This window comes from Protobothrops mucrosquamatus, unplaced genomic scaffold, assembly GCF_001527695.2.
Source record: "Protobothrops mucrosquamatus isolate PMUCROS unplaced genomic scaffold, P.Mucros_1.0 scaffold_75, whole genome shotgun sequence".
In the NCBI taxonomy this organism is placed as follows: domain Eukaryota; kingdom Metazoa; phylum Chordata; class Lepidosauria; order Squamata; family Viperidae; genus Protobothrops; species Protobothrops mucrosquamatus.
In genome coordinates this window covers 308,794-321,270 of record NW_015386151.1, presented here as the reverse complement: position 1 = coordinate 321,270, position 12,477 = coordinate 308,794, and the positions used below count along the sequence as shown (strand labels likewise).

The 12,477-nt window shown below is 40.9% G+C and overlaps 1 protein-coding gene across 1 annotated transcript in view; it reads left to right on the top strand.

The window, feature by feature from the left end:
* AHI1 (Abelson helper integration site 1) overlaps nt 1–12,477 on the top strand; it is a 95,888-nt gene that overhangs the window by 8,467 nt on the left and 74,944 nt on the right. The gene's annotated exons all lie outside the window — the stretch shown is intronic.

The following is a 12,477-nucleotide window of genomic DNA, read 5'->3' as shown; positions in this document are numbered from 1 at the left end:
ATAAGATATCTCTAGTAAGGAGGGGCTTCCATCCGGATAGAGCTGAATTTGTTTTCCCTGAAGTCAATCCAGAGACAAAATGGATGAACAGAAGCTGAGGATAACGGTCCTACTAGCAACCCCATTTTAATTAGGGGACCTATAAGCACCCATCCTTTCAAATGCTTCCCATTTAAAACAGCCTCCTAACCAGAACTATAAAGCTAGATCTAAGTAGATTGAGAGATATTTTGTGAAGCATGAAAAATTTGGAACGGAAATGAAACGTTTTCCCCTTGAGGGCTTCTTCTGTTTCTTTATGTCCTTCAAATGATCCCATCCATTTTCAATTAGTACTTCCTGCTTTTTAAAAAAAAAGTCATATTTTTTTTTCCATCAGAATCTGTGGTGGAAAACTGATCCATCTATCCTGTGCAACAAAAAGGTCAAGATCTTTATCTTTCTTCAAAGATTTGGAAAGAGAATGCCTGTCACATGCAGTGGGAATAAACAGCTATGGGAGAAAACAGAAACACATGTGCACATAGTCTCACCCCCCCACACACACACACACACACATTTCTTATAAAATAGCCACGGATGGTATATGTCTGTCTATTGCATGTTTGGCTTTAAAAGCATATTTCTTCTAGTTCTGAACAGATACATGCAAGTTGCTCATTCTCATAAGGGATCCAAAAGGTCTTGTCTGAATGCCAAAAGCAATTCTACATGCTGCCTTGATTCTGTCTGTTATATTTATCTATTTTGCCTGGTGTACTTTTGTGGCTTCCATGATGATACGTTATGACTGCAGTCATGAAAAAAATATCATAATTGAATTCGAAACTGTTCTGGAGAGTCTAATATTTATCCTATGCACATTACATTCTCAATTTAAAGATTCTAAGGGCCGTGAAGTTCCTTTGCAATACTAATCTCTATATTTTGCAAACTTAGAGCAATTTCTTTAATTTGTCAAGGAGAATGTAATTGGCATTATAGGCCACGGGTTATGAATGAGATCCATTCCTAAAACTGTCTTTAAATTGAACTTGTAGGTAAGCCTGAATAGTTATTTAGCATCAGTTAGTCAAGATTTTTTCTTAGTATATATCAGTGATGGCAAACCTTTTAGAGACCTAGTGCCCAAAAACCGCCTCGCCTCTGCCCCGTCCCCGCATCTCCTGCCCTCAGGGCCACTCACCAGCTCCACAGCCCGCCACAGCAGATCGCCCAGGCGGCCCAGCAGCATCATGGTGGCCACACCCTCTGTCTGCGCCCCGCAGCATCTGTACACGATGGGGAGCAAGGGTGGAGTCTTGTCCCCGCTGCCCGCCTGCCATGTCCTTGACTGCGCTGCTCTGCACAGGCTGTGCCTGGGCGACTCTCCTGTAGGGGGCTGGGGCAATGGTGTGCATGCCCACAGAGAGGGCTCTGAGTGCCGCCTCTGGCACCCGTGCCATAGGTTAGCTACCACTGGTATATATTTTATGTGTCTATGCATGTAAGCTATTTAAGAAACACTTCCAAATTCATTAAAACTGTTTTTTTAAAGCAGGAATTTTGCAGTGGGCTGCCACATAATTCAGAAAGCTAAAGGACAAACCAGATACAGGTAGTCCTCGACTTACAACCACAACTGAGCCCAACATTTCTGTTGTTGGGTGAGACATTTGTTAAGTGAGTTTTGCCCCATTCTACAACCTTTCTTGCCTCACTTGTTAAGTGAATCATCGCAGTTGTTAAGTAAGTATCCTGGTTCTTAAGTGAATCTGGCTTCCCCATTGTCTTTGCTTGTCAGAAGATCACAAAAGGGGATCACATGACCTGGGGACACAGCAACGATCATAAATATCAATCAGTTGCCAAGCATCTGAATTTTGATCACGTGACCATAGGGATGCTGCAAAAGTCATAACTGTGAAAAACGGCCATAAGTCACTTTTTTCAGTGCCGTTGTAACTTTGAATGGTCACTAAATGAACTGCTGTAAGTCGAGGACTACCTGTATTGCACATTTAAGCATACAACGTTCATATTTCATTCCCGCCTCTTTCTCACTCACTTATTCCCAGCTACTTTAGTGCTAGAAGGGGAAGGTTGTTGACAGGGTCATCAGCCTAGATCAGGGGTAGTCAACCTTGGCTCTTTTATGACTCGTGGACTTCAACTCCCAGAATTCCTGAGCCAGCACAGCTGGCTCAGGAATTCTGGGAGTTGAAGTCCACGAGTCCTAAAAGAGCCAAGGTTGACTACTCCTGGCCTAGATCATCTGAAGTTCCTGGGCATCATAACATTGTAAGCAGGATCTTTTAGAAATGGCAGAGGGGTCTTAATTATTGTGAGGGAAGTCAGAGCCCCAGAGAAGGAAATATTAAAAAGGCAGAAAAATATATTTCCTCAAAAAGGATTTTAAAAAGCAGAAGCCAACCCTGCCCCCAAATCTCTCTACCCCAAACAGGAGCCAGCCCTATACAAATGCAAATGTAACCATCAGAAAGTTGGAGCCAGAAACTCAAGAAGACAAAGAAACCTAAAATCTGCATACCCCACCCAAACTCTAGGAGCCATTAGCCCCATCACCAGGGAAGCAGGATATGATAATAGGATTAAACCACAGATAACAAAGTCTAGAAAAACACACTCAGACTCAGTTCAAAGTTCATGCCAAAGGAACAGGAAACTATTCCAAACAAAAGGCTTTCAGAGGGTATAAAAACCTACTCCACATGTGCTCAGCCCTTGATTTCTCTCCTCCTTCCTGCCAGGACCATCTTTCAGTCTGACTCTTCAATAAACTGTAACCATCTTCCCAAAGCAGTCGCCTTGTTGCTCATTTATTCCCGGCTTGGATGAACCAGGATGAAGACTTTATTTTCAACAATTGTTTGATTACTATGACTAATTATCATAAAGTGCATTTGGTTGATTTCAGCTTAGTATGTTATGCAAACCAAGTCATTTTGTTTTTCAAACCACAGTTTATTAGTTGATACAATGTGTGATCCCAGACAATTCTGACTTATTCGGAAATCTTTTCCTTATTGTTAAAGTAAATTTATTTTATTTATTTACTGAATTTAAAGTAAAAATTAATAATTTTGAGATTCTGATGAGTCACGTTTTCCAAGTGTCTTTTTGCACAATATAATAAAGTGCATAAGCTTACTTCTAATGAGTATGTGAGCATGCATGTGTAGCTGGATTACATACTCTGCAGTAGAATATATTCTTATTTGAGAGCCTAGATCACAGAACTTTCAGTGATTATAATTTAACCTTTTACCATCTGTTGGCCTCTGGATGTATTGAGACAACAATTCTCAGAAATGTGTGAATGTGCTGGCCTAGAGCTGTCATTCAGGGAGTTACAATCCCAAAATACCTGGAGGATACTAAATTGAAAAAGCAAGATTAGTTATATTCCATGCCATGGTGTTCATCTGCAAAGAGATATGGAGATATTTCCAGTTTTACAAAACTGCTGCAAACATAATGGATGAGCTGCCTGCAAACAATGTCAGTAAATCTCACTTCCTCTCTCTTATTAATTGTTTATTCCTTGAGCTTATTAAAATAATATATATAAATTAGTGTAGCTCCATTGCCACCTAGAGGAAACTGGACACAAAAATACCATTAGCAGTGTTTTCTGCACTTCCAAAACTAAAAAGTAATTTTCAAAGTATATGCTGCATTTGTGCTATTTTAATATAGAAACACTTTTAATTTCCAAAATACAGCAGAAATAAAAGCTATTTTTAAAAAAAGTACTGAATGCCATCAGTTTCTGGAGCACAATTATAGCAGCCATACTTCTGGCAAAAGAGATGAGCACTTTGATTTAGAAGGTCACTATTGTCACATGATCTCAACTTTGATTCTCTCCCCCCCCCCCCCGTGCATGACAGTTGCACATGCACATCACAGGGAGTGCCATTTCTTTGGCAGTCTCTGGTTTCTTGGAAATCCTTCTGACAAGGACAGCAACGGTGGGAGAAGAGATGAATGAAAGAGAAGATCAACTGATTTAGACGATGCTGGGGCTGATGGAATACAATTGAGGTAACACAGCCAGAGATAGCAGTTGCAGTCAGACATATAACAAGGAACCACTAGGTGAAGGGGCGGGTCTTTTCTTTTCCTTTTTACCACTCTTAGGAGTCTGGACACTGATAAGACCAGGTAGTGGTTATTACAAATTTTCATAAAGGTTTCCAAACTACATTTTGTTTTATAATGATTTCTCTAGCCTGTAGTGATATATGTTTATCAAAGCTGCTTCAAAATCCAGGATGAGCAGCGTTGCTTCCTACCACTATGAAATCTTTCCATTCCCAACCATCCAGTCAGAGCTGAAGAAGCTTCTTGGTTGAGAGACGAAAAGTCTTCAAAGAAAAAACAAGAAAGTCCAATTGCCTCATGAAAAAAAGCATTTTTGGGATAACTATGACCTGGATGACTCAGAATCTCCATAGACATTTAGCTATGAAACTATAGTGGTAGGAATAAGATCACCAAGAACCAGGTTCAGGTCTATTCTCAGTCATGGGAGCGACCATCCCTTTCACAGAGGGATTGTTGTTATGGGAGAAAAACAATGAAGAGAAATCTCCATATAAGCTCCAGAATGATGGAATGATTCATCTACATAACCACTTACCTCTTTGTACAGCAGCCAGCTGTGCTGCCTTCACCAACCCAGTTAGCTTGGTAGGACCTAGCTGATTCTGGCTGAAAGGTAGTAGGGTCCAAGTATTAAGTGGATGGAAGATCATTTCCAGAATCCAAGGTATAGGATAGATTTGGGAAACTGAAAGACAAAATCCTGAAACTAGGTAATAGTAAACTTAATCACAATAATTGGAAATGTATTCTCCCTGCTAGAGTGGCCTACCTCTTTTCCACATTGGGTGAATGTGCTTTAGAACATAGAACAATAATAGGATAGGAAGGGACCTTGGAGGTCTTCTAGTCCAACCCCCTGCTCAAGAATGAGATCCTATGTCATTCTCGACAAATGATTGCCCAGTTTTTCCTTGAAAACCTCCAGTGATACAGCACCTACCACTTCCAGAAGTAAGCTGTTCCAAGGATTAATTATTCTCACTGTTAGGAAATTTCTCCTTAGTTCTTCTCTGTGACAACCCCTCAAGTACTGGAAATTGCTACTATATCATCCCTAGTCCTTCTGTTTGTTAGGCTAGACGTACCATGAATCCATGCCATGAAAATTGCATGGATATGTCCATTTAAGTCATTCAGGGTTATGTCTGACTTGAAAACAACATTTGTTTTTTTTTACAGTTTCACCAGTAGACTTTGGATATGGTATTTACATGAGTTAGCAGAAGAGAGAAGAGAAACAGTGGTCTTTCGCAGATGTACTTTAATCCATAGACAGGGATTCAGGGATTACATATCAGATTTTGTGGTGCATTCTAATACATGTTTGGATTAGAAACTCTGTCTCATTCATAAACATGTCCTAGAAAGTCTAAGAATGCATCTATGTTTTAATCACTCTGACTGCTGCATATGACAAAATGATTAAATGATGATAAGAAGCTTTTGATTCACACCGCCTTGTGTAGCTCTAGTGGAAGGATGATGACAAGAAAAACTGAGTCAGGAATCTATTTCAGTCCTGCTGTTTGAGATATTTGGATGCTGAGCTTAACTGGGTTTTGGGATGTCCTGTAAGCATGCTTAGGATTTGATGCTATTTAAATGAAGTCCATTATTTAACAGCAGGAATGGGGGAGGGGAGGAGATGAGCAAGGGTTTACTGCCAATTCCTCTATGTCTAAGAGGTTAGCCCTTTATTTCCATAATCCATCAGTGGCTATCCTCATTCATATTTATATAATACTATTCCTACAGTGTGTTTCCATGTGACTGTACTGAGATGGAAATAAGAGTAAACCAGATTTTAATTCCTTAGTTTACTTAAAGTTTTATTGGACAGTGGTGATGCATGAGCTTTGTGAATCATTTAGGTGCCCTTCTAAACAGTCTCATATGTTAGGTTGAAGGAAATAAACCCTAGGGGGTATGAAAACAATATTCTTAAAAGATCTACATGCAAATATAATCGCGTATGAATACAAAATGACCCCCACGCCCTATAAGAAAAATTCAAAAACTGTATTAAATAGATTAAATTATGCTAAGTCTGCTTATATTTCAATTCTACATGATAGGCACGATCACATAGTCTGCAGGTTTTTGAGGTTTCAGAAATTCCTTTTGGGGGGAAGGGGTATGAGAATTAGGACAAAAAAAGAAAGGAAAAAAAGAAGATAGGACAAACAGCTGTGTTAAACTCGTATCTATTTACAAATGGATTTGTGAAATTAGTCTTTTGACATGTGCTTGGAATCTTGTACGATACAGTGATTACGTCTGATTGCATTTAAGATTTGTCCAAAACCTGGTGGAATGTATATAGGTAAACCATACTTAATTACCTATTTTTTTAAAATGATATTGTAATTTCCACCCAGGCTAGAAATCAGGGGACTATCCATTCTAGTCCCACTTTGGGCACGAAAGCCTGCTGAGTAACTTTGAGCCATTTATCTCATAGGTTGTTATTGTGGGGAAAATCGGGAGGAAGGAGTATTAGGCACATGCATTGCCTTGAATTATTTACAAAAATAATGAGAGCAGAATTAAAAAAATGAAATTGAAAAAAACTTTGTATGTTGCACAAAGTGAAAAATTGGGAGGAGGGGGGGAAGAAGAGTCAAACCTAGCAGCTTTACTCAGCCAGCAACTGAATCCTGAGATCTGAGTTTTTCTGGGGTTGCTTATTACAACACTCAACATAATGCTCAAAATAAGTCAAGAAACTGTTATAATAATAACATAAAATGCAGTTATTTGTAATTTTAACTACATGTTGGAAAGCATCTAGAAATCAAAAATTATTACACTACACGATACTGGCACTTTGTGCTTCCTTTCTTTTAATACTGCACATACTGGATAGAATTATAAACTATTCTAAATTGGCAGTCCCCAACCTTTGGTCATCAGGGACTAGTTCTGTGAAGAAAGAGTTTTCTGCAGACCGGAGGAAATGTGGTTTTTTACGTGCTGCTTGCATCCGATGGATGGGGCTTCACTTGTTTGCATGGCCCAGTTGCTGGCATGCTGTGGACCAGTGCCAGTCCACAGATTGGGGACCTCTATTCTAAATGATGCATTTCTTCAACAAAGACTCTGTACCCATTTTAACAATAATTTCTGAATTCACATCAGTCAGCAAATCATCCTCTGGAAACTTGACTTTCTTCTGACTGTTGACATTTACTTTAAAACAAAATAGCTTATTTTCTGGGGTGGAATTGTACCTGGTGAAAATCCTTATCTAAGTTGCTAAACGACTATATTTACACTCCCTCTGCCTCTCTATCTCACATGTGCTGCAGGATTCAGTGGGAGGACAAATGTTTGAATAAACAATGTGGTTGACTATTGGAAAATTCAATTGCTTTGCTTAGCATGTAAGCACACACACACATGAAAAAACAAATAAAGAAAAGAAAAGCAGTAGGTAAATATTCCATCGTATTGTTGAAATAGCTTAGGAAAAAAACAACAGCCTACAAAGACGGCAGTGTAATTAAGCATTATTTTTATTTTTCTGTTTAAAAAGAGTAATAACAGCATTTCTAGTTTTAAGCACTAATATAGGTTTTCCTAGAAATTCTGGAGCCTTCTACCTATTTCCTGCTACCCTACCTAAATTAACTGGATTATAGATGATTAGTGCAGTCGTTTCTGGTGAAATTACATTAGACTGAACATTTCCAATAAGTTACAATCCAGATATAAGACATGGAGATGTTCACTAAACCAATGAATATAAGGCAATTATCAATTTCCTTTCCTTTCTTTTACCCCAGGGAGATCACCAAAGTGGTATAAAGTAGTACAGCCAATGAATACTTTATCACCTGTACAACAGCATCAAAGGAATTATTCATTTCATTGCTTTGCTGATTTAAAGTCTATTTAAGACAGATGATACCCAGCTATATTATTTCTTCCCTGTTGAAGTAAGCAATGCTGCCAACATCCTACCTCAGTACCTAGAGCAGGGGTAGGCAACCTTGGCTCTTTTATGACTCGTGGACTTCAACTCCCAGAATTCCTGAGTCATAAAAGAGCCAAGGTTACCTACCCCTGACCTAGAGGTATTGGGGTTTGGATGGGGAACAAGAGGCTTCAGCTTCACCCTGGAAAGACTGAGTGGTTTTGGGTTTGGGGGCCACATGGATCTACGAATTTACCATCTTTGGTTTCGGATGGGGTTGCACTTCCTCAAGCAACCAGGTACCCAATCTGGGGTCCTTTTGGACTTGCGATTCCTACTCAAAGAGTAGGTAGCAGTTCAAGTTATGCATCGGCTGTGTTCATTTCTGCATCGGAATTTTTTTACTCAGTGACTTATGCCCTGATCACCTCCTGCATGGATTAGTACAATAACCTCTACTTGAAGCTGCTTTTGAAGAATATTTGGAAGCTTCAGTTGGTGTAAAATGAAGCAGACTGAACAATTAGATGTGCACCTTATACCCTTTTTCCGTAAGCTGCATTGGCTGCCAATTTGCTTCCAGGTCCAATTCAAGGTGCTGGTAATAACCTATAAAGACTGTTTGAGGGACCATCTTTCCCCAGGGACATCTACCCACCCCATCAGATTCAGTCAAAGAGGCTTGTTGCGTGTTCTATCCATAAGATAATGTTATTTGGTGAAACCCAGGAGGGGGGGGGGCGGACTTCTCTGATGCTGCAGCCGCCCTCCATGGAACATCATTTCCCCTCATGTCTGTCTGGCTCCAACCTTGCTGGCCCTCCAGAAGGCCTTGAAGACATGCCTTTGCCACTTGGCCTGGGAGCTGGAGAGTGTTCAGAGCCCATAAAATGCCTGCACTATTCTTGAATGGCTTGGCTCTCCACGTGACTGTATTGTATGGCTTTCGATTAATTGTTTGTAAAGTTGCATTGCTTATACGGCTGTTTTATTTATTTTTTAATCTTTTTGGTACTGTTTATGTTTTAATTGTAAGCCTCCTAAGTCATGAATGTAAGATTGAAATTAACAAAAAGCCACTTTGGTCTAGTGGTTAAGCCAGCAGGCTAGAAATCAGAGAACTGTGAGTTCTAGTTCCATTTTAGGCATGAAAGCCAGCTAGATGATTTTGGATCAGTCACTCTCTCTCAGCCCAACCCCCCATTCACAGAGTTGTTTTTGTGAGTTAGGGTTATTTATAAAAATAATGAAGATTGGATAAAAAGATAGATAGGTAAATAGATAAACAGACAGATAAATGTGGATGGTGAGGCAAATTTTATGATGCTTCATTCTCAGTGTCTGCAAACTGCAGCTGTCATGCCAGCATAGTGTGAAATACCTACTGTGGAGAGATTGGAAAGCAATGGTAGAGATTACATATAACAATCAGGAAGCAGGAAAGCAGAATACAGTAGAATTCTTTATTGGCCACGTGTGGTTGGACACACAAGGAATTTGTCTCCGGTGCATAAGCTCTCAGTGTACATACAAGTAATAGTGATAATCATGATCATAAACCACATGAAAATACATTCATCATTAAATCATAAAATACAACACTTCATCATAAATCATAAGATGCAACACTTAGTGATAGTCATAGAGTTCTAGCTAAGCAAACAACATAAATCATACTAGGATACTAAAAAACAATATACATTGTAACATACAAGCAACAAAGTTATAGACATGATAGGTAATAAGAAAGATGAGGAGTATCATAGTAATGCAGCTTTACTAAGTAGTTTGACAGTGTTGTAGGAATTAGTTGTTAAGCAGAGTGACAGCATAGAGGAAAAACTGTCCTCATGTCCAGTTGTTCTGGTGTGCAATGTCCTATAGCGTCGTCTTGAGGGAAGAAGTTGAAATAGTTTATGCCCAGGATGTGAGGGATCTATAGATATTTTCACAGCTCTTTCTTGCTTGTGCAGTATTCAGGTCTTCAATGCAAGGCAGACTGGTAGCATTTTTTTTTCTGTAGTTCTAACTATTTGTTGAACTCTGTGTCTGTCTTGTTTGGTTGCAGTGCCAAACCAGACAGTTATAGAGATGCAAATGACAGACTCAATAATTCCTTTGTAGAACTGTATCAGCTCCTTGGGCAGTCTGAGCTTTCTGAGTTTATCTTATAAAAGACAACTCTGCCTAGGTGGCAAACTGGGAAGAAATATTTTAAGTTCCCATTTTTCAAATCTGGCAACTTTTAAGTTGTTGAAGTCCACACACCTTAATGTTGCTAAGTTTGAAAAATATTATTACAAAGCATTCAAAAAGACTCTGCCTTAATTAAGTTTATATCTTACAATCTTTACAATGTAAGTTTATAAATGAAATTTATAGTTTGCAGTTTCCAAAATTCCATATTTTCCCCAAGCATTAAAGATACCTTATTGAACTGTAATTCTTGTTTCTTTGATTGTTTTTTTTTTGAGGGGGGGATATAATATTTACTTTATTCAAAGAAGGTCAAAATGTAAAATCTAAAGATCTTGGAATCTCGTTAACTTAATCTTAAGCAAGCCTCTCCAGATGAGGGAAGGCACAGGATAGACCAATATTTCTCAACCCCAATAACTTTTTAAGATGTGTAGACTTCAACTTCCAAAATTCCGGAAGCAGAAGTCCATCTATCTTGACATGGCAGAGGTCGAGAAACAGGGATTAGACCAGGGGTAGTCAACCTTGGCTCTTTTATGACTCGTGGACTTCAACTCCTAGAATTCCTGAGCCAGCACAGCTGGCTCAGGAATTCTGGGAGTTGAAGTCCACGAGTCATAAAAGAGCCAAGGTTGACTACCCCTGGATTAGACCCTCGCTCGCTCTTTTTCAGCATGGTCTCCTAATTATGCCAACTCACCCAGCTTCTTCCCCTAATCCCGAAGCAATGCTGTCATTCCTTTAGAAAAAAAAAATATGATCGTGATACTGTGTTCTCTGCAATATTTTGGCGAGGAGAAGAAGAGGTCGCCGGCCAATCCACAAGAAGCTTGGAAGGGCTCAGACTCTCTTGACAGGCAGCTTGGCCTCCGCCAGCCAAGCTTTGCCTGGGGGTCACGTGGGCGCGGCGCGCCGCTCCTCCCTCCCGGCCTCGGGCTCCTCCTGCTTTCGCTGCGGGGTCGCTTGGTTCCCCTCGCCCGCCCTCCGCCGCGCCTCCCGCGCTAGGTAATCCGGGTTGGGGTTGCCGTTTGCGGGTGTGGGCTTTGGCTTTGGCAGGGGGCGTGTTCCTTTCTCGCACCCTTCCAGCTGAGAAGGGCGAGGGGGCTGCGCTTAAAGAGCCCGGCGCCTGCGCTGGGGGGGGGGAGGCATTTTGTTTCCTTCCTTTACACAACCCGAGATCAGTGATCCCGGCCGCTTCGTCCGTTAGCCAGGACTGTAAATCAAAAGTGACCCCCCTCCCATCCCGCTTTGCCCAGCCTGCAAAATTTGCCTGGCAGAGCGGGATCGCTGCCGGGAGGGAGGGAGGGTGGGTAATTGGGCCCAGATCTGCCTGGCTTGGTCCCGGCGTGGTCGGGTCCCCACGGAGGGCTGGACCCGAGTCTGAAAACGCTTGTGGTTCTGTAGGGTGCAGAAGCCTTTCAGGAGGGCAGAAAGCCGACCAAGTGGGGATTTCACCGAATGTTCAACCGGGTTGATTGCAGCCTCTCTTTGTGATGATGCCGGTTGATGGTTGTTAGGGCTTACGCGTGCACAGCCCCAGGCGCAAGAACCCTTTGACGCCAGTGTGTGATGCGAATGTGGGAAACACGTGGCCTTCCAGGTGTTAACTGAGCCGCCGCATCCAATGTCCGGCTTCTTGAAATTAGGAGTTTAGTAACATCTGGAGAGGTCAGATGCCTTGGAAGGATGCAGGTATCGCACCCTCGTCCCATATTGCGTGGAGGAAATCTAAAACAATCCTAGGACCTCCGGTTGACCAGATAATGTTTTAACGTTTTGATCTTGCAATAGGCGTTGTATTTAATTGGTTATGCATTGACAGATATATTGTTATCGTGTTACAATCGTTTTTGGAAATCGGGTTGGTGAGTTTTTGTGAACTGGTGAAATAAAGTACACGAAGCAGCTTCAACAGAATGCTGTTGTCTACTTCAGACGTTTTAAGACTGCATACAAAGTATTCCTGCCTCCAATTTTATACTCTCAACAGTTCTGAGAGTATTGGCTGCATTAACAGAGGGATAGAATCAAGATCACGTGAAGTATTAATACCACTTTACAATGCCTTGGTAAGGCCACACTTGGAATACTGCATCCAGTTTTGGTCACCACGATGTAAAAAAGATGTTGAGACTCTAGAAAGAGTACAGAGAAGAGCAACAAAGATGATTAGGGGACTAGAGGCTAAAACATATAAGGAACGGTTGCTGGAATTGGGTATGTCTAGTTTAACGAAGAGAAGGACGAGGGGA